This window comes from Scyliorhinus torazame, chromosome 8, assembly GCF_047496885.1.
Source record: "Scyliorhinus torazame isolate Kashiwa2021f chromosome 8, sScyTor2.1, whole genome shotgun sequence".
Taxonomy (NCBI): Eukaryota; Metazoa; Chordata; class Chondrichthyes; order Carcharhiniformes; family Scyliorhinidae; genus Scyliorhinus; species Scyliorhinus torazame.
Genome location: NC_092714.1, coordinates 76,404,824 through 76,429,392, shown reverse-complemented (window position 1 = coordinate 76,429,392; position 24,569 = coordinate 76,404,824). Strand labels below are relative to the sequence as shown.

The 24,569-nt window shown below is 56.5% G+C and overlaps 1 long non-coding RNA gene across 1 annotated transcript in view; it reads right to left on the bottom strand.

Moving 5' to 3' along the window:
• The window catches only part of LOC140427956 (uncharacterized), a 273,707-nt gene that overhangs the window by 103,394 nt on the left and 145,744 nt on the right, over positions 1-24,569 (bottom strand). Inside the window, exon 4 of the long non-coding RNA XR_011948671.1 lies at positions 7,925-8,072. This is a non-coding gene — a long non-coding RNA (uncharacterized lncRNA). The remainder of the gene's footprint in view (positions 1-7,924; positions 8,073-24,569) is intronic.

Below are 24,569 nucleotides of genomic sequence, written 5' to 3'. Positions count from 1 at the left end.
CACTTAACCCTCACACACATAATGTTGGCAGCATCACGCCCACCTCCCACTGCTTCTACATAACTCCAGCCATTCAGCATGGCAGGCACATCACCCAAACATAACTCGATAACTGACATTCTTTCCACTGTCTTGCAGGACAAGAGGGCATGAAATAGAAGGGAGTAGCAGAGACCTGGGGGGGGGGGAGGGGGGGGTGGGGGCAGAGGTGCAGGCTCACCTTCATTCTCCGATGTAGGTGATAGTGTTCTGCATCATGGGGTCAGCTACAAGAGGGCTTATGGCACCCAACATCACTGAGAGTATTCAGGATGATGGTCTGTTACTGTCTCTTCCCCTTCTCAATTCATACTTCAGCCTTATCCTGTGTATAGCAATAGGTTGCAAGCTGCAGATGGGAGTTACTATGGACCTCTTGTTTTGTCCCCTATCCCCCACCCCCACCAGACCCAATTTCAGAATAGTTAGACTCTGGCTGATATTGCTCTGGGGCTGAAAGCCAGTTTAAAGACACGAGAAATGAATTGGGAGTTTTGTGTTACAGCTTGTGACCAGCAGCAGAACACATCGGGTGTGATTTAATGGAAAAGTTTCTAAATGTGGCAGTGAGCAGGAACTGTCATGAGCTTCCCAAAGCTCGGCCTGGTGAGGCCGTCACTACTATAAAATTATAAATTGGTCCACTTAATGAAGCCCCACGGGCTTCACGGCGCAAACGATGGTCCTGCTGGCTAATAGGGGCTGTTTAGCACAGGGCTAAATCGCTGGCTTTGAAAGCAGACCAAGGCAGGCCAGCAGCACGGTTCAATTCCCATACCAGCCTCCCCGAACAAGCGCCGGAATGTGGCGACTAGGGGCTTTTCACAGTAACTTCATTTGAAGCCTACTTGTGACAATAAGCGACTTTTATTTCATTTCATTCATTCGCCGGGACTGCGCTCCGAGCCTCCTGTTAACAAGGAAGAGCAGCTCCCTTAAACTGCTCCTGCACAGCCAACGCCAATCAGCTCACAGCCAGGCCTCCGAGAAGACCAGCCCCACGATTCGAGGATGCCAACCTGGGCAGAATACTAGATTTAGCCGAGGCCAGGCGGGATGCCCTGTTTCCTTGAGGGTCTCGGAGTGTCTGCCACAGGGCAGCCAGTGCGACCTGTGAGAAAGTGGCAGTGGCCGTCAGCTCAGGGTGACCAGGAGGACCGGCGCCCAGTACCATAAGAAGGTCAGCGACCTCCACCAGGCCGCATGGGTAAGTTGGCATGGGACCCCCAAACTCCCCCCAGAGGCTACTGGCGCGGGAGGTAACGCTGGCAACTCATGGCACCTAGGCCAACACTGCTAGGGTGGAGACCACAGTGCAGAGCCTGGTGCACGACGTCGGCAGCAAGAAAGCAGGTGGCCAAGGCATTTCTCAGTCAGTGATGCCCATGACTGAGCACCTCGACAGCATGTCCCAGTCACTGAGGGACGTGGTTCAGTATTAGGTGGCTGCAGTGCATGTCTGAATCTTGGATGGTCATTGCCGAGGCCCTCCAGAGCGGTCACTAGGGGAGGTCTCGCAGTCCCATGTGGGCATAGCCGAGGCGTTGCAGGACATGTCCCAGTCTTAAGTTGGCATAGCCGAGGTATTGCAGAGCATGACCAGGTCACTGGGGGACATGTCCCAGTTGCAGGACGGCTTTGCCTGGTGGCTCCAGAGCATGTCCCAGTCACTGAGGAACATCGCAGAGTGCATCAACAACATGCTGCAGACATTGGGAAGCCGCCAGGGCTGGCAGAGCCAGATGACGCAGGGGCAGCGGTCCCGAGGGGGGGTTCTTTGTTTTTTGGGGGTTGATTGATCGGGGCAAGGATAAGCCGGTTCTTTGGGTGCGAGGACAGGTGTGTTAGGTGCTCAGGGAGCCCAGCAAATCACACCCATATGTTCTGGGCATGCCCAGCGCTGGAGGAATTTTGGAAGGGCGTAGCGAGGACGGTGTCGAGGGTGGTAGGATCCAGGGTCAAGCCGGGCTGGGGGCTCGCAATATTTGGGGTGGCAGAGGAGCCGGGAGTGCAGGAGGCGAAAGAGGCCGGAATTCTGGCCTTTGCGTCCCTGGTAGCCCGGCGAAGGATTCTCCTTCAATGGAAAGACGCGAGGCCCCCAAGCGTGGAATCCTGGATCAGCGATATGGCAGGGTTCATTAAGTTGGAAAGGGTGAAATTCACCTTAAGGGGATCGGTACAAGGGTTCTTCAGGCGGTGGCAACCGTTTCTAGACTGGCAGAACGTTAGAAGCTGGTCAGCAGCGGCAGCATCCGGGGGGGGGGGGGGGGGGGGGCGGTGGTTTGGTTTGTTTTTTCGTTTTTTGTTTTTTTCTTGAGAAGGTGTGTATTTTTGCCTTCGTGTTGCTGTTAATTTATTATTTATGTATATGGGGCGGGGGGGGGGGGGGGTTGTTTTTTTCTTTCTGTATTTTGTTGCTGATATATTGTGAAAATTTGAATAAAAATTATTTTTTTAAAAAATAGATTGTTGAGGTCCACACTGTGAGAGTAGCAGTGAGCAGTTGCTCTGGGGAGCATGAAGCTGTTGTCCTCTCTCAGGAGGACTGCATTTGTGCGTGTATCACTGTCAATCCACCAGTGCTCTTGCTGTTGACTGTCAGCCAGCCAAGACTGTTGTAGCTTATGTCAAGGTGGTGCAGTGTGAAACTGGATCCTCTCGACACAGAATTACTCCAAGAAGATCATCCGGAGGACTGGAATTTTCTGGGCCCTTTGGGGGTCGACTGGGATGAGGGAAGGCTAGCAAAATGGTGGGGGATGTATCTGGAGGGGTTGCCTGTTTCTTTCTGTTGCTATGCTACATTGCTGGCAGTGGAACTTTTGGCAAATTGGCCACCAGCTGGTGGACAATTGAGTCACTTAAGTGGCCAATTAAAGGTCACTTCCCATTTCCATGGATTTTACCAACATTGGGAAAGCCTACTCCCACCTTGTGGGGAAACTGCCAGGTGAATCTTGGCTCCAGTGCAGGGGCGCAGACCTCCTTTATGGGCACACCATGGTCCAGAGATACATTCCCATACTGGTATTTACCCTCCTCCACCTCTGCCACCAGCACAGCCTCCCAACCTCCCCACATGGCAGAGGCATCCCCGAGATAGGCACTGGAGGAGTGCATATGGATAAATTGTTCATTTTTGATGGGCTATTTTGATGTGTTGTCGGAAAAGATTTTATTGTAGGATGTTGGTTAATTTGATATTGTGATGGAATGTCACAGATAGATTTAATGGGGGGGAATAGTGGGCCCCTGGCAAGTAAGGGAAGTTGTTTTATGGGAACTGGAATCTGAGCAGACAGTCTTGGACAGCCATCCAGAGTGAAGGGATTCAGTGTGTACACTCTGTGCCTCCTCTTCCAAAGGTGGCCTCCAGATTCTTGGTGGCAATGGCTGCAACCTCATGCTGGTCGTGTTACGCAGGGTGCAGCAGACCAACACTGACTTGAACATCCGCTGCAGCGGGTACTGTAGGGCACCCATCCACCCCTCCCTGTGGAACAGATATCAGAAGTTTTGCTTCAGCAGATCAGACCTGCTCCCTGATGTTTCTTCTGGCTCCTGATTTAGACACATGGTCCATGCATGATTAGGTGGTGGAGGGGTCATAGTCAAGGGGGATGCCATTTGTCCTTGAGCAATCACCCTCTGGTTGTTCTTGGAAGCATAAAGATAGCAAGAACAACAGACTGTCTAAAACTGAAGGCATCGATAATCCTGCCAGGATAGTGAGCATTCACCAAACTGATGTACTCTGCATGATTGCAGATCATTCATTGAATGGTAGCCTTTGTGGTTCCTGTACCTCTCCACATTGACATGGTTGCCCACATGGGTGCTTCTCACTTCTGCAGCCTCTCTAAGGCCTTGACATCCTTCCTAAAAAGTGGCTCCCAGAATTGAATATTGCACACAAGTGTTTTATAAAGGTTTAGTATAACATCCTTCCTTTTGTGCTCTATCCCTCTAACGATAAAGTCAAGGATTTCATATTTTTTTCAACAGCATTCTCAACTTGTTCTGCCCACCTTCAAAGATTTGTGTACATACACCACGAGTCTGTATGTTAGACACCCCTTCAAAATTGTATCAGTTTGTTTATATCACCCTCTCCTCATTCTTTCAACCAGAACAACTCACTTCACATTCCTCTCCATCAAATTTCATCTGCAGTGTCTGCCCAATTCACCTGTCTGAAATCCTGAAGTCTGTTACTATCTTCCTCATTGTTTGCTTCATTGCTGAATTTTGTGCTAGCTGCAAACTTTGAAATTATGGCCTGTTTACCCAAGTCCAGCCCTTGAGGACCCCACTGTATACCCCCTCCAGTTTGAAAAACAACCGTTCATTGCTACTCTCCATTTTCTGTCCTTAAACCAATTTTGTATCTATATTGTGACTGAACCTTGAATCTCATAGGATTTGATTTGCTAACAAGTCAATTATATGGTACTTCATAAAGGACTGTTGAAAGTCCATATGCACAACATCAATGACACTACCCTCATCAATCCTCCTGTTTTGTCGCTAAAGAACTTAATCAGATTGGTCAAACCTGATTTGGCTTCAACAGACCAGACTCATGTTGACTTACACTTATTAGCACATAATGCCAATTAATTTGGTGCTGGATTATTGGAGTGGGTGGGAATTCTAACCTCTAAGAATGGGAGGGTTTGAAGTAGGAGGGAGCAACAACTACTGATTCTTTCGTAGAGAGTTCCAGCATTCCCACTGCCAGGTTTATCTGAAGGGTGTTTGTATGACAGTACTTATTCACCAAGATTGGGGATTTCCTAATTGAATGCACCTGAGTCCTTCTAGGTGCAATTAATGGCTTGAGGTGACCGTTATGAGATATTTTTAATTGTTTTTGCCTTGCCTCCAAGTATTCCTTGAGCAGGGCACATTTCCCAGAGCTCAGGAAACTGATCAGGGAAATGGAGGTGAATTTGAACAGTGGTTCAGGTGGGTTTTTAAGCTTGCCATTGTCCCATCTGAATTGAAGCTCACTTATTGCAGCTGCTGTCTCAGCTCCCTCCGGCAAATCTTTGATAGAGAGTTCTTGTATGGATGCAGTTTTTTCAAACCTCAGGATGGAGGCACCTTGGGTGTGTTTGAAGAAAACCGCTAACATCCACGGCAGCCAACAACATGCTGCAATGGCATCAGCCATGCACAGGAGGGAGGTTTGCAGTTGAGAATGGTGAACGGGCACATTGCTCCCCTTTGGATGAGCAGAATCTGGAAGAAGAGGAGGATGAAGTTAGTGTACCCATCATCAGACTAGCCACTTCAATTGCTGCCCCTGGTGCCAAGGATGCCTGAATGTTCAGCTGGTGTGAAACAATACAAGGGAAATCCAGCAGTCCACTCCCACCACCTGATATTAAGATGCATTGCACCTCTGCCCTTTTGGGTTTTGAGACTCTGAGGTCCCCAACAGAATCTGCTCCACCCTATTCCTGTGCAGGGCAGACTTGACCATTGGGAGATGAGGCAGTAAGTTGGGTATCGGCTGGGCATGTGACAGGAGGGGGGAGTGGGGAAATGGGTGAGAAGTGGGAACAATTTGAGTGAAGTTCCCATTTCCATGTTCCCGCTACTGGGCCAGCACCCTCCGTCCTACCACTCCTTCACACATGGACTGCAGTAGTCCAAGGAGAGGGTTTATCACTATCTTGGCAAAGACATTTTGAGTTGGCAATAAATGCTGACCATGACAGTGATGCCAAAATCAATCCCATGAATGAATGAATATTGTTTTTTAATGAATTGATAAAACTCTTGCACACCAGCTTGGTGGAGATCAGTCGGAAAGCCAAGGATAAGTCAGTCATTCTCTCTGATCCACTAGCAATTGAATTGGACTCCTCCAGCCTCTCTGCTATTACAGAGAGTTTGAGTGGCATGCCTGTCAGTATCTGACTAAGCTGCTAATGCACCTTGAGTATTCTCCTTCTCAGTGTCTTCCTTCCTAACAGCACTGTAGGTGAACTTAGACCAGATGGACTGCAGCCGGTCAAGAAGGGAAATTAGGAATGGACAACAAATATTGGCCATGCGAGTGTGCTCACATCCCATGACAAAAAAGAAAAATGATGGTCCACGGGGTTGCATATCTTAATCCAGATGAGATGAACTGGGATGAATTGCACCTCCATGAAAACCTGTCTGAGTGGCCTGATGAAAGTGTGCATTTGCCCTGGTGCATGGCTGTATGTACTGTAATGGTACACCCCCAGAAGGAAAGAAATCCTCTGAGGAATTGTCCTCATGAGTGTCCCTTGCAGTATTTGTCTATATGCTCTCAAAAACAAAAGATTGTGGGCGTAATTTAACTCAATGGGAAAAAAGTCCCAGAGCGCGCTCGTTTAGCTGCGTCATTACCGGTGCTCACAGAGCCAAGAACACAACACTATAAAACGGAACTCAGGTTAAATCGGAGCCTTAGCTGGGAATATGCTGCCGAGCACCTCCGTTCACGAAGCTCCCCAATGTAGCGAGAGATTTTTAAATGGCGTCCAGATCTCTGGAGCCCCCAAAGCGCCCTTCCACCATGGGTGGCTCTCCAGGCCCCTACCTCCTAGCACCCAAGTAGGGCACACCTGGTGCAATCACCAGAGCCACCCTGGCAGTGCCCCTTGTTGTACCTTTAAAACCTCTGATGCGTTCGACCAGTTTACGTATTCAAAGTTTTACCCAGGTGTCTTTATTTACGAGATGAACAAAGGACAAAATAGGTTCACAGTTTAACACACTTTTATTCACAATTCTATTACTCAAGAAAATATGAGTCAGACGCACAGCTGAGCTTTGGGTTTTACCAACACTTCGATCACTCGATGTTGATGTCTTCTCTGGGTTCGAAACCCAGAGCACTTTCTACTTGCGATGGTTGTGCCTGGGCAACTCCCAGCTTCTCTCCCAAGATCTGTTCGATGCTGCTTTCTTATACTGGGAAGCTTGGATTAAGTCAGATGTATACGCCCACCACTGGTCATTGTCCTAGCCAGACCCAACTGGTTAATGGGAAATACAGGATACTCCTATTTATTGATGGTGGTTCAATCACAACCCATTGTCCTCTGAAACTCCCTTTGTCTGACCAGCCATCAGCTCATTAAGGGGTCTGATGGCTTCTTTTGTCTGTCCTTCGTCCTGCTGCAAAGTTGATCACCTGTATCTGGAAGTTTGTTACATATTCATAGACTTGGAGTGGGTAATCAAAGTTCATATCGCAATAACAGGTTTATACTTTGACTTGAGTGCTTTTGCAGCCAGTGTGGATTCCAGCCAGGGCTTCATGAGGCAGTTTCTGTTCCTGGCATATGTGTATCTTCTCAGCCTGTTTTCAGTACCACACCCTGCCAGCTGGAAGTGCCATATGGGCACTCTGGCAGTGCCAGGGCATGCACCTGGGGGCCTCCAATCCCCTGGGAGACCTCCACAAGTGCCATTCCGTCTAGTGCCCGTTTGTGGAAACCAGTACTGAACGGCGCTTGTGCAAAATCTCCAAGGCGAAAGGGATAGATCCCGATGCCTCAGGTACCTCGGGAATCTGCACATTAAAGTGAGATTATCTGTCTCGCTTCAATATGCAGATTTGCTAAAAAGTGATCCTGCCCACAATGGGTGGGATTGATATCGCAACGTCTCACGAGATCACGTTAGATCCCAGAAGCGGGGTACCCGGCCTATATCGGCCACGCTGTACCACGGCAAACTGCTTTTCTGGCGCAGTGTAGCCGTTCGATCGCACCATGTAACTTTGCCATAATTAAAACATATTTCTATCTTGACAAGCACCATATTCAGTTCATGATTAAATTAAGTCAGTATATATATATATAAACATCAGAGAAAAGATTTGAAATTCTCTCACCAGCTTTAGTGAGTTCCCTGTCTCTCCATCTCCGACTGACAGGATCGCAGATGTGTCATTTAATCCCCAGACCTCCTTCTCTGCATCTGTTAGCTGAACAATTTGTTTCTGCTTCTGCTTCGGTTATGTCGACATCATGGACTAATATCTGTCAAGATATACATGGGTAGCGTTAACTAAGCCAGGCATAACCTGCTGAAATGGTAGTCCTGATAATGAAAACTTTTAAATGAAATAATTAAATGAGAATGGGTCTTGAAAATTTCAGTGATGGGTTGTGATTATATCCTTTGGTAGCTTGTTCCATTGTGGGATTGCCCTTGGGAAGAATGATTGTTGATGTACAGTCTTGGAAACAAATGGTCTTTGTAGTTTGTATGTGTAACTACCTTGTGCTTCGTCATTACCCAAGTTCAAAATCAAGGAAGACATGCTGTATGTTAGCAAACAGAAGTAGATTTAAGCGAAAAATATTTGTATTGTTAAATATTAGAAATAAGGTATAGATTTAGTGAGTTTAATTTAGTGTTTTGTGTAGGAAAGAGTACAACTCATATTAAACAAAGGTGTTTGCATATGTGGCAGTTTTGGTTTCAGTTCAAACAATGTTTCTATTGTGCTGACAGAGTTTACGACCTGTAAAGTAAACAAACTTGGGGAAAGAATGAAATGTTGCTTGGCAACCAGTAGCCATTTTTAGGGGAAAAAGCTTTTTGAGTTTAATTTTAACTGGAAGCCAGAAGAGAAGGATCTTCGTAGCTAGAGAGGGCACATCTCTCGTAGTGGAGTAAAGAGCAAGGAAACAAGTGCCAGAAAGACAGCTAGTTAAGGAAACTAGAGACATGAAGAGACATTTCCAGGAAGTCTGTAGTTGAAGGAAGAGAGGAAACTGGAACTAGAACAGGGTACTGTTCATAGAGGACAGAGACAGAGCTCAGTTGGTTCTGTTGGCTACCGAGAAGTCAGAAAAATATCAAAAGTAGTTTTAAGGGTTTTGATATCTTACTACAGCCTGTGAAGCAATGGGTGAAATAATTTTGGCAAAATCTGTAGCCGGATCTCCGAATTTGTGTAAAAGCATTCAAGACAAAGGAATCCTGAAAGGAGAATTTGAAAATCTGGAGGTGGCTGTTCATTGCTAATACAGCTGAGAGAAAGCATTGTTTGAAAGGGTAATTGGAAAATCTGAAGGCAGATCCTTTATGAAGACGGCTGAGAGTGAAGTCTGGAAACACCCGTGACATTCATCTAGGGGAGATTTAAGGAGATATCTACAGACTGATTGAGTGGCATCAGCCACTGAGAAGGACATGGTGTTGGGGAGGGGCGTGATGTTGGAGGGGAGGGGACATGGTGTTGGAGGGGAGGGGACGTGGTGTTGGAGGGGGAGGGGACGTGGTGTTGGAGGGGGAGGGGATGTGGTGTTGGAGGGGGAGGGGACGTGGTGTTGGAGGGGAGGGGACGTGGTGTTGGAGGGGGAGGGGACGTGGTGTTGGAGGGGGAGGGGACGTGGTGTTGGAGGGGGAGGGGACGTGGTGTTGGAGGGGGAGGGGACGTGGTGTTGGAGGGGGAGGGGACGTGGTGTTGGAGGGGAGGGGACGTGGTGTTGGAGGGAAGTGGACGTGGTGTTGGAGGTGGAGGGGGAGGGGACGTGGTGTTGGAGGGAAGGGGACGTGGTGTTGGAGGGAAGGGGACGTGGTGTTGGAGGGGGAGGGGACGTGGTGGAGAGGGGATGTGGTGTTGGGGGTGGGCGTAGTGTTGGGGGGGGCATGGTGTTGGAGGGGGAGTGGAAATGGTGTTAGAGGGGGAGGGGACGTGGTGTTGGAGGGGGAGGGGATGTGGTGTTTGAGGGGGAGGGGACGTGGTGTTGGAGATGGAGGGGACGTGGTGTTGGAGGGGGAGGGGACATGGTGTTGGAGGGGGAGGGGTAGGGGGACGTGGCGTTGGAGGGGGAGGGGCATGGCATTGGAGAGGGAGGGGACGTGGTGTTGGAGGGGGAGGGGACGTGGTGTTGGAGGGGGAGGGGACGTGGTGTTGGAGGGGGAGGGGACGTGGTGTTGGAGGGGGAGGGGTAGGGGGACGTGGCGTTGGAGGGGGAGGGGCATGGCATTGGAGAGGGAGGGGACGTGGTGTTGGAGGGGGAGGGGTAGGGGACGTGGATGGGGAGGGGACGTGGTGTTCGAGGAGGGACGTGGTGTTGGAGGGGGAGGGGATGTGGTGTTGGAGGGGAGGAGGAGGGGACGTGGTGTTGGAGGGGATGGGGATGTGGTGTTGGAGGGGGGAGGGGACGCGGTGTTGGAGGGCTAGGGGACGTGGAGTTCGAGGGGGAGGGGATGTGGTGTTGGAGGGGGAGGAGACGTGGTGTTGGAGGGGGAGGGGATGTGGTGTTGGAGGGGGATGGGTGTGGTATTGGAGGGGGATGGGTGTGGTGTAGGATGGGGGAGGGGACGTGGTGTTGGAGGGGAGGGGGGACGTGGTGTTGGAGGGGGAGGGGACGTGGCGTTGGAGGGCGGACGTGGTGTTGGAGAGGGGGATGTGGTGTTGCAGGGGGAGGGGACGTGGTGTTGGAGGGGGAGGGGACGTGGTGTTGGAGGGGGAGGGGACGTGGTGTTGCAGGGGGAGGGGACATGGTGTTGGAGGAGGAGGGGACGTTGTGTTGCAGGGGGAGGGGACGTGGTGTTGGAGGGGGGCGTGGTGTTGGAGGGGAGTGGACGTGGTGTTGGAGGGGGAGGGTCGTGGTGTTGGAGGGTAAGGGGCCGTGGTATCGGAGGGGAGGGGGAGTGGATGTGGTGTTGGAGGGGGAGGGTCGTGGTGTTGGAGGGTAAGGGGCCGTGGTATCGGAGGGGAGGGGACATGGTGTTGGAGGGGGAGGGGACGTGGTGTTGGAGGAGGGGGAGGGAACGTGGTGTTGGAGGGGAGAGGGGACGTGGTTTTGGAGGGGGAGGGGATGTGGTGTTGGAGGGGGACGTGGTGTTGGAGGGGGGGTGTGGTGTTGGAGGGGGAGGGGACGTGGTGTTGGAGGGGGACGTGGTGTTGGAGGGGGACGTGGTGTTGGAGGGGAGGGGAGGGGACGTGGTGTTGGAGGGGGAGGGGACGTGGTGTTGGAGGGTAAGGGGCCGTGGTGTTGGAGGGGAGGGGGAGGGTTGTGGTGTAGGAGAGGGAGGGGACGTGGTGTTGGAGGGGGAGGGGGGACGTGGTGTTGGAGGGGCAGGGGGGACGTGGTGTTGGAGGGGGAGGGGACGTGGTGTTGGAGGGGGAAGGGACGTGGTGTTGGAGGAGGGGGAGGGGACGTGGTGTTGGGGGAGGGGATTTGGTGTTGGAGGGGGAGGGGATGTGGTGTTGGAGGGGGAGGGGACGTGTAGTTGGAGGGGGAGGGGACATGGTGTTGGAGGGGGAGGGGACGTTGTGTTGCAGGGGGAGGGGACGTGGTGTTGGAGAGGGACGTGGCGTTGGAGGGGAGTGGACGTGGTGTTGGAGGGGGGGTGGTGTTGGAGGGTAAGGGGCCGTGGTATTGGAGGGGAGGGGGAGGGGATGTGGTGTAGGAGGGGGAGGGGACGTGGTGTTGGAGGGGGAGGGGGGACGTGGTGTTGGATGGGGAGGGGGAGGGGACGTGGTGTTTGAGGGGGAGTGGACGTGGTGTTGAAGGAGGGGGTGTGGTGTAGGAGGGGGAGGGAACGTGGTGTTGGAGGGGAGAGGGGACGTGGTTTTGGAGGGGGAGGGGACGTGGTGTTGGAGGGGGGACGTGGTGTTGGAGGGGGGGATGTGGTGTTGGAGGGGGAGGTGACGTGGTGTTGGACGGGGAGGGGACGTGGTGTTGGAGGGGAGGGGACGTGGTGTTGGAGGGGAGGGGACGTGATGTTGGAGGGGGACGTCGTGTTGGAGGGGAGGGGACGTGGTGTTGGAGGGGGAGGGGACGTGGTGTTGGAGGGTAAGGGGCCGTGGTGTTGGAGGGGAGGGGGAGGGGATATGGTGTAGGAGGGGGAGGGGGGACGTGGTGTTGGAGGGGGAGGGGGGACGTGGTGTTGGAGGGCGAGGGGGGACGTGGTGTTGGAGGGGGAATGGGCGTGGTGTTGGAGGGGGAGGGGACGTGGTTTTGGATGAGGGGGAGGGGACGTGGTGTTGGGGGAGGGGATGTGGTGTTGGAGGGGGAGGGGATGTGGTGTTGGTGGGGGAGGGGATGTGGTGTTGGAGGGGGAGGGGATGTGGTGTTGGAGGGGGAGGGGACGTGGTTTGGAGGGGATGTGGTGTTGGAGGGAGAGGGGGACATGGTGTTGGAGGGGGAGGGAGACGTGGTGTTGGAGGGGGAGGGGGACGTGGTGTTGGAGGGGAGGGGGACGTGGTGTTGAGGGGGAGGGGGACATGGTATTGGAGGGGGAGGAGACGTGGTGTTGGAGGGGGAGGGGGATGTTGTGCTGGAGGGGGAGGGGGAGGGGACGTGGTGTTGGAGGGGGAGGGGACGTGGTGTTGGAGGGGGGGACATGGTGTTGGAGGGGGAGAGGGAGGGGACGTGGTGGGGAGGGGGAGGGGACGTGGTGTTGGAGGGGGAGGGTATGTGGTTTTGGAGGGGGAGGGGACGTGGTGTTGGTGGGGGAGGGGGCGGGCACGTGGTGTTGGAAGGGAGGGGGATGGGACGTCGTGTTAGAGGGGGAGAGGACGTGGTGTTGGAGGGGGGGGACGTGGTGTTGGAGGGGCAGGGGATGTGGTGTTGGAGGGGGGTGACGTGGTGTTGGAGGGGGAGGGGATGTGGTGTTGGAGGGGGAGGAGGGGACGTGGTGTTGGAGGGGGAGGGGACGTGGTGTTGGAGGGGGAGGGGATGTGGTGTTGGAGGGGAGGAGGAGGGGACGTGGTGTTGGAGGGGATGGGGATGTGGTGTTGGAGGGGGAGGGGACGTGGTGTTGGAGGGCGAGGGGACGTGGAGTTCGAGGGGGAGGGGATGTGGTGTTGGAGGGGGAGGAGACGTGGTGTTGGAGGGGGAGGGGATGTGGTGTTGGAGGGGAGGGGGGACGTGGTGTTGGAGGGGGAGGGGACGTGGTGTTGGAGGGGGAGGGGCGTTGTGTTGGAGGAGGAGGGGACGTTGTGTTGCAGGGGAGGGGACGTGGTGTTGGAGGGGGACGTGGTGTTGGAGGGGAGTGGACGTGGTGTTGGAGGGGGACGTGGTGTTGGAGGGGGAGGGTCGTGGTGTTGGAGGGTAAGGGGCCGTGGTATTGGAGGGGAGGGGGAGGGGACGTGGTGTTGGAGGGGGAGCGGACGTGGTGTTGGAGGAGGGGGAGGTGGTGTGGTGTAGGAGGGGGAGGGAACGTGGTGTTGGAGGGGGAGGGGACGTGGTGTTTGAGGGGGAGGGGACGTGGTGTTGGAGGGGGAGGTGACGTGGTGTTGGAGGGGGACGTGGTGTTGGAGGGGAGGGGAGGGGACGTGGTGTTGGAGGGCGAGGGGACGTGGTGTTGGAGGGTAAGGGGCCGTGGTGTTGGAGGGGAGGGGGAAGGGTTGTGGTGTAGGAGAGGGAGGGGACGTGGTGTTGGAGGGGGAGGGGGGACGTGGTGTTGGAGGGGCAGAGGGGACGTGGTGTTGGAGGGGGAGGGGACGTGGTGTTGGAGGGGGAAGGGACGTGGTGTTGGAGGAGGGGGAGGGGACGTGGTGTTGGGGGAGGGGATTTGGTGTTGGAGGGGGAGGGGATGTGGTGTTGGAGGGGGAGGGGACGTGTAGTTGGAGGGGGAGGGGACATGGTGTTGGAGGGGGAGGGGACGTTGTGTTGCAGGGGGAGGGGACGTGGTGTTGGAGAGGGACGTGGTGTTGGAGGGGAGTGGACGTGGTGTTGGAGGGGGGGTTGTGTTGGAGGGTAAGGGGCCGTGGTATTGGAGGGGAGGGGGAGGGGATGTGGTGTAGGAGGGGGAGGGGACGTGGTGTTGGAGGGGGAGGGGGGACGTGGTGTTGGATGGGGAGGGGGAGGGGACGTGGTGTTTGAGGGGGAGTGGACGTGGTGTTGAAGGAGGGGGAGGGGGTGTGGTGTAGGAGGGGGAGGGAACGTGGGGTTGGAGGGGAGAGGGGACGTGGTTTTGGAGGGGGAGGGGACGTGGTGTTGGAGGGGGGCGTGGTGTTGGAGGAGGGGATGTGGTGTTGGAGGGGGAGGGGATGTGGTGTTGGACGGGGAGGGGACGTGGTGTTGGAGGGGAGGGGACGTGATGTTGGAGGGGGACGTCGTGTTGGAGGGGAGGGGACATGGTGTTGGAGGGGGAGGGGACGTGGTGTTGGAGGGTAAGGGACCGTGGTGTTGGAGGGGAGCTGGAGGGGATATGGTGTAGGAGGGGAGGGGGGACGTGGTCTTGGAGGGGGAGGGGGGACGTGGTGTTGGAGGGCGAGGGGGGACGTGGTGTTGGAGGGGGAATGGGCGTGGTGTTGGAGGGGGAGGGTATGTGGTTTTGGAGGGGGAGGGGACGTGGTGTTGGTGGGGGAGGGGGCGGGCACGTGGTGTTGGAAGGGAGGGGGAGAGGATGTGGTGTTGGAGGGGGGGGACGACGTGGTGTTGGAGGGGGGGACGTGGTGTTGGAGACGAGGGGACGTGCTGTTGGAGGGGGGTGACGTGGTGTTGGAGGGGCAGGGGACGTGGTGTTGGAGGGGGGTGACGTGGTGTTGGAGGGGGAGGGGATGTGGTGTTGGAGGGGGAGGGGACGTGGTGTTGGAGGGGGAGGGGACGTGGTGTTGGAGGGGGAGGGGATGTGGTGTTGGAGGGGAGGAGGAGGGGACGTGGTGTTGGAGGGGATGGGGATGTGGTGTTGGAGGGGGAGGGGACGTGGTGTTGGAGGGCGAGGGGACGTGGAGTTCGAGGGGGAGGGGATGTGGTGTTGGAGGGGGAGGAGACGTGGTGTTGGAGGGGGAGGGGATGTGGTGTTGGAGGGGGATGGGTGTGGTATTGGAGGGGGATGGGTGTGGTGTAGGATGGGGGAGGGTACGTGGTGTTGGAGGGGAGGGGGGACGTGGTGTTGGAGGGGGAGGGGACGTGGTGTTGGAGGGCGGACGTGGTGTTGGAGAGGGGGATGTGGTGTTGGAGGGGGAGGGGACGCGGTGTTGGAGGGGGAGGGGACGTGGTGTTGGAGGGGGAGGGGATATGGTGTTGGAGGAGGAGGGGACGTTGTGTTGCAGGGGAGGGGACGTGGTGTTGGAGGGGGACGTGGTGTTGGAGGGGAGTGGACGTGGTGTTGGAGGGGGAGGGTCGTGGTGTTGGAGGGTAAGGGGCCGTGGTATTGGAGGGGAGGGGGAGGGGACGTGGTGTTGGAGTGGGAGCGGACGTGGTGTTGGAGGAGGGGGAGGGGGTGTGGTGTAGGAGGGGGAGGGAACGTGGTGTTGGAGGGGAGAGGGGACGTGGTTTTGGAGGGGGAGGGGACGTGGTGTTGGAGGGGGGACGTGGTGTTGGAGGGGGGTGTGGTGTTGGAGGGGGAGGGGACGTGGTGTTTGAGGGGGAGGGGACGTGGTGTTGGAGGGGGAGGTGACGTGGTGTTGGAGGGAGAGGGGACGTGGTGTTGGAGGGGGACGTGGTGTTGGAGGGGAGGGGAGGGGACGTGGTGTTGGAGGGGGAGGGGACGTGTTGTTGGAGGGTACGGGGCCGTGGTGTTGGAGGGGAGGGGGAAGGGTTGTGGTGTAGGAGAGGGAGGGGACGTGGTGTTGGAGGGGGAGGGGGGGACGTGGTGTTGGAGGGGCAGGGGGGACGTGGTGTTGGAGGGGGAGGGGACGTGGTGTTGGAGGGGGAAGGGACGTGGTGTTGGAGGAGGGGGAGGGGACGTGGTGTTGGGGGAGGGGATTTGGTGTTGGAGGGAGAGGGGATGTGGTGTTGGAGGGGGAGGGGACGTGTAGTTGGAGGGGGAGGGGACATGGTGTTGGAGGGGGAGGGGACGTGGTGTTGGAGAGGGACGTGGTGTTGGAGGGGAGTGGACGTGGTGTTGGAGGGGGGGTTGTGTTGGAGGGTAAGGGGCCGGGGTATTGGAGGGGAGGGGGAGGGGATGTGGTGTAGGAGGGGGAGGGGACGTGGTGTTGGAGGGGGAGGGGACGTGTAGTTGGAGGGGGAGGGGACGTGGTGTTGGAGAGGGACGTGGTGTTGGAGGGGAGTGGACGTGGTGTTGGAGGGGGGGGTTGTGTTGGAGGGTAAGGGGCCGGGGTATTGGAGGGGAGGGGGAGGGGATGTGGTGTAGGAGGGGGAGGGGACGTGGTGTTGGAGGGGGAGGGGGGACGTGGTGTTGGATGGGGAGGGGTGGGGATGTGGTGTTTGAGGGGGAGTGGACGTGGTGTTGAAGGAGGGGTGGGGGTGTGGTGTAGGAGGGGGAGGGAACGTGGTGTTGGAGGGGAGAGGGGACGTGGTTTTGGAGGGGGAGGGGACGTGGTGTTGGATGGGGGAAGTGGTGTTGGAGGGGGGGATGTGGTGTTGGAGGGGGAGGGGACGTGGTGTTGGACGGGGAGGGGACGTGGTGTTGGAGGGGAGGGGACGTGATGTTGGAGGGGGACGTCGTGTTGGAGGGGAGGGGACATGGTGTTGGAGGGGGAGGGGACGTGGTGTTGGAGGGTAAGGGGCCGTGGTGTTGGAGGGGAGGGGGAGGGGATATGGTGTAGGAGGGGGAGGGGGGACGTGGTGTTGGAGGGGGAGGGGGGACGTGGTGTTGGAGGGCGAGGGGGGACGTGGTGTTGGAGGGGGAATGGGCGTGGTGTTGGAGGGGGAGGGGACGTGGTTTTGGATGAGGGGGAGGGGACGTGGTGTTGGGGGAGGGGATGTGGTGTTGGAGAGGGAGGGGATGTGGTGTTGGTGGGGGAGGGGATGTGGTGTTGGAGGGGGAGGGGATGTGGTGTTGGAGGGGGAGGGGACGTGGTTTTGGAGGGGACGTGGTGTTGGAGGGAGAGGGGGACGTGGTGTTGGAGGGGGAGGGAGACGTGGTGTTGGAGGGGAGGGGGACGTGGTGTTGAGGGGGAGGGGGACATGGTATTGGAGGGGGAGGAGACGTGGTGTTGGAGGGGGAGGGGGATGTTGTGCTGGAGGGGGAGGGGGAGGGGACGTGGTGTTGGAGGGGGAGGGGACGTGGTGTTGGAGGGGGGGACATGGTGTTGGAGGGGGAGAGGGAGGGGACGTGGTGGGGAGGGGGAGGGGACGTGGTGTTGGAGGGGGAGGGATGTACTGTTGGAGGGGAGGGTATGTGGTTTTGGAGGGGGAGGGGACGTGGTGTTGGTGGGGGAGGGGGCGGGCACGTGGTGTTGGAAGTGAGGGGGAGGGGACGTCGTGTTAGAGGGGGAGAGGACGTGGTGTTGGAGGGGGAGGGGACGTGGTGTTGGAGGGGGGGGACGTGGTGTTGGAGGCGAGGGGACGTGCTGTTGGAGGGGCAGGGGACGTGGTGTTGGAGGGGGGTGACGTGGTGTTGGAGGGGGAGGGGATGTGGTGTTGGAGGGGGAGGAGGGGACGTGATGTTGGAGGGGGAAGGGACGTGGTGTTGGAGGGGGGACGTGGTGTTGGAGGGGGGACGTGGTGTTGGAGGGGGAGGGAATGTGGTGTTGGAGGGGAAGGGGATGTGGTGTTGGAGGGGAAGGGGGAGGGGACGTGGTGTTGGAGGGGGAGGGGCGTGGTGTTGGAGGGGGAGGGGACGTGGTGTTGGAGGGGGGACGTCGTGTTGGAGCGGGAGCTGATGTGGTGTTGGAGGGTGAGGAGGAGGGGACATGGTGTTGGAGGGGGAGGGGACGTGGTGTTGGAGGGGGAGGGGACGTGGTGTTGGAGGGGGAGGGGACGTGGTGTTGGAGGGGGAGGGGATGTGGTGTTGGAGGGGGAGCGGACGTGGTGTTGAAGGGGGAGGGGACGTGGTGTTGGAGGGGGAGGGGACGTGGTGTTGGAGGGGGAGTGGACGTGGTGTTGGAGGGGGAGGGGTAGGAGCGACGTGGCGTTGGAGGGGGAGGGGGAGGGGACGTCGTGTTAGAGGGAATGGGGACGTGGTGTTGGAGGGGAGGGGACGTGATGTTGGAGGGGAGGGGACGTGATGTTGGAGGGGAGGGGACGTGCTGTTGGAGGGGGAGGGGACGTGGTGTTGGAGGGGGGACATGGTGTTGGAGGGGGAGAGGATGTGGTGTTGGAGGGCGATGAGGGGACGTGGTGTTGGAGGGGGTGGGGACGTGGTGTTGGAGGGGGAGGGGATGTGGTGTTGGAGGGGAAGTGGATGTGGTGTTGGAGGAGGAGTGGGAGGGGACGTGGTGTTGGAGGGGGAGGGGCGTGGTTTTGGAGGGGGAGGGGACGTGGTGTTGGAGGGGGGACGTGGTGTTGGAGGGGGAGCGGATGTGGTGTTGGAGGGGGAGGAGGAGGGGACGTGGTGTTGGAGGGGGAGGGGACGTGGTGTTGGAGGGGGTGGGGACGTGGTGTTGGAGGGGGAGGGGATGTGGTGTTGGAGAGGGAGGGGACGTGGTGTTGGAGGGGGAGGGGACGTGGTGTTGGGGGGGGAGGGGACGTGGTGTTGGAGGGGGAGTGGACGTGGTGTTGGAGGGGGAGGGGTAGGGGGGACTTGGAGATGGAGGGGGAGGGGCGTGGCGTTGGAGGGGATGGGGACGTGGTGTTGGAGGGGGAGGGGACGTGGAGGGGGAGGGGACGTGGTGTTGGAGGGGGGACATGGTGTTGGAGTGGGAGGGGATCTGGTGTTGGAGGGGAGGAGGAGGGGACGTGGTGTTGGAGGGGGAGGGGATGTGGTATTGCAGGGGGATGGGTGTGGTGTAGGATGGGGGAGGGGACGTGGTGTTGGAGGGGGGGGGGGACGTGGTGTTGGAGGGGGAGGGGACGTGGTGTTGGAGGGCGGATGTGGTGTTGGAGAGGGGGATGTGGTGTTGGAGGGGGACGTGATGTTGGAGGGGAGTGGACGTGGTGTTGGAGGGGGAGGGTCGTGATGTTGGAGGGTAAGGGGCCTTGGTATTGGAGGGGAGGGGGAGTGGATGTGGTGTAGGAGGGGGAGGGGACATGGTGTTGGAGGGGGAAGGGGACGTGGTGTTGGAGGGGGAGGGGATGTGGTGTTGGAGGGGGAGGGGACGTGGTGTTGGAGGAGGGGGAGGGGGTGTGGTGTAGGAGGTTGAGGGAACGTGGTGTTGGAGGGGAGAGGGGACGTGGTTTTGGAGGGGGAGGGGACGTGGTGTTGGAGGGGGGACGTGGTGTTGGAGGGGGGGATTTGATGTTGGAGGGGGACGGGACGTGGTGTTTTAGGGGGAGGGGACGTGGTGTTTTAGGGGGAGGGGACGTGCTGTTGGAGGGGACGTGGTGTTGGAGGGGGAGGTGACGTGGTGTTGGAGGGGGAGGGGACGTGGTGTTGGAGGGGGAGGGAACGTGGTGTTGGAGGGGGAGGGGAAGTGGTGTTGGAGGGGGAGGGGATGTGGTGTTGCAGAGGGAGGGGACGTGGTGTTGCAGGGGGAGGGGACGTGGTGTTGGAGGGGGACGTTGTGTTGGAGGGGAGGGGACGTGGTGTTGGAGGGGGAGGGGACGCGGTGTTGGAGGATAAGGGGCTGTGGTGTTGGACGGAGGGGGAGGGGATGTGGTGTAGGAGAGGGAGGGGACGTGGTGTTGGAGGGGGAGGGGGGACGTCGTGTTGGAGGGGGAGGGGGGACGTGGTGTTGGAGGGGGTGCGGACGGGTGTTGGAGGGGGAGGGGATGTGGTGTTGGAGAGGGAGGGGATGTGGTGTTGGAGGGGGAGGGGACGTGGTTTTGGAGGGGGAGGGGGACATGGTGTTGGAGTGAGAGGGGGACGTGGTGTTGGAGGGGGAGGGGGACGTGGTGTTGGAGGGGGAGGGGGACGTGGTGTTGGAGGGGGAGGGGGACGTGGTGTTGGAGGGGGAGCGGACGTGGTGTTGGAGGGGGAGGGGGATGTTGTGCTGGAGGGGGAGGGGGAGGGGATGTGGTGTTGGAGGGGGAGGGGACGTGGTGTTGGAGGGGGAGGGGACGTGGTGTTGGAGGGGGAGAGGACGTGGTGTTGGAGGCGGAGGGGACGCGGTGTTGGAGGGGGTGGGGACGCGGTGTTGGAGGGGGAGGGGATGTGGTGTTGGAGGGGGAGGGGATGTGGTGTTGGAGGGGGGAGGGGACGTGGTGTTGGAGGGGGGAGGGGACGTGGTGTTGGAGGGGGAGGGGACATGGTGTTGCAGGGGAGGGGACGTGGTGTTGGAGGGGATGGGGGCGTGGTGTTGGAGGGGAGGGAGGGGACGTGGTGTTTGAGGGGGAGGGGACGTGGTGTTGGGGGGGGAGGGGGACGTGGTGTTTGAGGGGGAGGGGACGTGTTGGAGGAGGGGGAGGGGGGGAGATGTTGGAGGGGGAGGGGACGTGGTGTTGGAGGGGGAGAGGACGTGGTGTTGGAGGGGGAGGGGGTTGTAGTGTTGGAGGGGGAGGTGGACGTGGTGTTGGAGGGGGAGGGGGACGTGGTGTTTGAGGGGGAGGGGACGTGGTGTTGGGGGGAGGGTCGTGGTGTTGGAGTGGGAGGGGACGTGTTGGAGGAGGGGGAGGGGGGGTGATGTTGGAGGGGGAGGGGACGTGGTGTTGGAAGGGGAGAGGACGTGGTGTTGGAGGGGAGAGATGTTGGAGGGGGGGGGAGGGGACGTGATTATGTAAAATCTTGCAGCGGTCACCTGTGGAGCAACTGTCAAAAAAATTGAGTGCCGCATTAACTTTCACCAACACGAGGAGTGGATGCCCTCTAATTCCCTCTGACATCAAATCCAGAACAATGTGACACATGAAAGCAACCAGATTCCTGGACATGTGTATTCAGCAACACTGTATCCCAGACATCTGCAGGTACATTAGGTGACATCTGTACACCTTGGGTCTAGCAAGGCACCTCTGAGTGATGCCTGTCCGGGGATCATCCTCTGCATATGGAGCAGGCCCTGCCACCCTTTCCTCTTCATGGTTCTGCTCCTGTTTTTGGCAAGCCAGGTGCCTCAGTTGACTCTTCCTCGTCTCTCCTGCTGTAAGTGAGTAGAATGACAGGGAGACGATCAGGTTCCATGTACCTGACGGTCTCCTTACTGCAGTATCAAAGAGAAGACTTGGCGGTTAGTATTTGCCTCCTCTGGGCCACTCTTTGCCCATTCATCATTTGAAACGCCTTCTCAAATCCCCCCGACTCAAATCTTGGCCACAACATTAATGCTTAATCCTTATTTCACATTCTGCTTTGGCAACGCCCTTGCACATGACTGAGTGGTCACAGCTTTGTCCACTATATTGCACCCTGAGCTCTCATCTCAGAAGCAGGCATTATCTAAAGTTTCACTCCCAAGTATTTGTGCTCAACCTGGTATATTGGGGACACTTATCAATATGCACCTAGCAAAGGCTTAGGAGTGCAGTGTGCCATTGTCACCTCTCTGAAGGAATATAGTTGCTTGCCCAGTTGGCCAATGGTGCAGGCATACTATGGTGATCAGTAATTCTGGAAGTCAGTGTGCCAGGGGTTAAATGCTGAACAACAATCAGTGGCACTCACACACATCAGTGGAGCTTGAGTGGGCGTAATTGCAAGACGAGTTTGACTCTCGGCATGTCAATTTAGTTACAGCTGAACAATCTCAGCTGCAATGGGATACTGATCACTGACAATTTTTCCAATATCCTTGTCCTCGCCAACATCCTGCTCCAGAAGCCCCCACCTCCCCGAATGGATGGACTTTTTGACAGGGGTCCGCTTGGGGGTGGGGTTGATGATAATGGCATATGGGCCTGATAATGAGATGCAGATGTGTTATAAAGAGGTTCCTGAGGTTGAATGGCAGGAAACGTGGCCCGCCACTGACTGGGGGATGGGAAATTGCAGTAAGCTTTCACTCTGATGTAAAATACCACTTTATACTTATAATCATAGAATCATAGAATCCCTACAGTACAGAAAGAGGCCATTCGGCCCATCGAGTCTTAAAAGACTACCCTACCTAGGAAACCGGAGCACCCGGAGGAAGCCCACGCAGACACGGGGAGAAAGTGCAAACTCCACACAGACAGTTACCCTAGGTGGGAATTGAACCCGGATTCCTGGTGGTGTGAGGCAGCAGTGCTAACCACTGTGCCACTCCTCCCCTGTCAGAGAATCCGCCCGACATGAACAAGAGTGTAAAGTGGCGGCCATAGCGAGAAACTGACACGGTTAAATTGGATTTCAGTTTTCCACCCTGCTTGATTTTGCAACTTTGCCAATATAGAATTTTACCCTGTGTGTCCATTTCCAGGTTGTGAGGAAAGAAACCCTCACATCTACCTCACAGGCATCAGGTAAGGCATTCCCGCTGCAATATAGCATACTTGATATAAGGAAGCTGAGAATGGAAGGGAATACTGTATCACTGGCAGCTTAAGTGTGGTTTCAGCTCAGTGTGAAGAAATAACAGATGTCTCCATCCTTCCCCACAGCCATCAGCTTCATGATATTTTCATTGTCAGTTTTTATAAATTCATTTTTACGAGATGTGGGCTTCGCTGGCGAGGCCAGCATTTGTTGCCTATCCCTAATTGCCCTTGAGAAGGTGGTGGTGAGCTGCCTAGTTGATCCGCTGCAGTCCCTGATGTGTAAGTACCACCACTGTGCTGTTAGGGAGGGAGATCTGGGATTTTGGCCCAGTGACAATGAAGGAACGGCGATATATTTCCAAGTCAGGATGGTGAGTGATTTGGAGGGGAACCTCCAGGTGGTGGAGGTGGTGGGGTTCCCAGGTATCGGCTGCTTTTGTCTTTCTAGATGGTAGTGGTTGTGGGTTTGGAAGGTGCCGTCTAAGGAGCCTTGGTGAGTTCCTGTAGTGCACCTTGTAGATGGTACACGCTGCTGCTACTGTGCATAGATGGTGGAGGGAGTGAATGTTTGTGGAAGGGGTGCCAATCAAGTGGGCTGCTTTGTCCTGGTTGGTGTCAAGCATCGAGCATTGTTGGAGTTGCACTCATCCAGGTAAGTGGAGAGTACTCCATCACACTCCTGATTAGTGCCTTGTAGCTGTGGACAGGTTTTCAGAAGTCAGGAGCTGAGTTACTTGCTGCAGGATTCTTAGTGTCTCACCTGCTCTGTCGCCACAGTATTTAAATGGCTAGTCCGATTCAGTCTCAGACATGTTTTCATTTCCTATTCACGTTCAAACATTATATAACTTGAGAAAATCAACATGCATTTAAAACATCATACTTACAAAGTCTTTGTCGTTGTGACAAATGAGAGGTTTAAGATATTGGGTGGAATGTACCGGAAACATTTCTAAATTCATTTGTGGCGAGTTTTGCGGGGAGATTCTCCATCACTTTCATACCGCACATAAATTACATTTTTAGGCCCTGAGGAGTTTCTCTCCGGTTTGGGTTTTACTTAGAATTTCTTTGAACATTGGGGAGCTGAACGTAGAAACTGGGCCGCCATTTTGAAAGGGTTCCTGAATCTCTCCCCCACCCATGGGCAATGTCACCCCCCACACTCATGGTCATTACACCACACCCCTCCCAGGTGAGGACACCCACTATGGGGTCCCTGGGAACCTCCCTCTTTAGGCCCTCCCCCCCCCACGTTCCCTTCCTGGTCCCCCCACCCAGGACCCCCATCTATTCTCCCCCATGCCCAGCCTCTGTAACCCCTACATTCCTGCCCTGCAGCCCCCAGCCTTCAAACCCTCCCTCCGTCCTTCTTTTATGAGCATGGCCGCCCTTTGGCCCTGACCCTTGCTGGTGCCACTCTGGCACACGGGTACCCTTGCACTGCCACCCTGGCAATGCTCCTGCCAGCCAGGCACCTTGGTAGTGCCAGGGTGGCAGTGCTAAAGTGCCACCTGGGCAGTGCCAAGGTGCACGCATTCCAGGGGGAGGGCCAGCGAGCCACACTGCATTATCCCTACCCACCCAAGGGCCTTCATAGGACCGGGAGACCCCGGGTTGTCATTCCGCCTGGTCCACAATTTTGTGGACCAGTACTGATTGGTGCCTGGCTGCGGCCTTGCTGGGGAGGCTGGTAGATCCTGGGAGGCCAGTAGATCCCAGGTAAGCTTGGGCGGTGTCGTTTGGTCACACCCCCTTTCGACGGGATTCTGATTTTGAAACCTTATTGGACTTGGGTATAACCCACGAGGCTTAAAGGCTGCCAGGATGCCTGCGGGAGACCTTCCCGGGATCTACCGGCCATGCCCATTAAATTTTAAGCAAACAGTGCTTTAATTATTGTGGTATTATAGGTATTACGGTACCTGATAGGCTAAAGCACCATTGGTGGAAACTGTATGCTTTCTATTGGTTAGAGTGTATGATAGCTCCGCCCTGATAGGCGGGGTATAAGAACCCGTGCCGTCCCAGCAGCCCTCATTCTGTACCTGAGCTGCTGGGGGAAACATCTAGCTTATTAAAGCCTTCAGTTGGACTACAACCTCGCTTTAGTGGTCATTGATCGTGCATCAATTATTTTCTACAATGTTTCTCTGTGGTGTTTCCTTATAGTAGTCCATCTGAAAGGAAGATGGAGAAAATCTACTCATGGCTAGGGCAGAATCTTACCATATTTTTTCAAAATGTCAGGGACAGACTGGAAACCGGCGTGTAGCTCTCTAGCTGTACAGATAGTTTTCTCTCCAGATCATGGGGGTCTCTGAGAAAAAAAAATGAGTGGGCTTGGTTTAGGCTGCCACTCTGGATAGAGCCACCACCCGG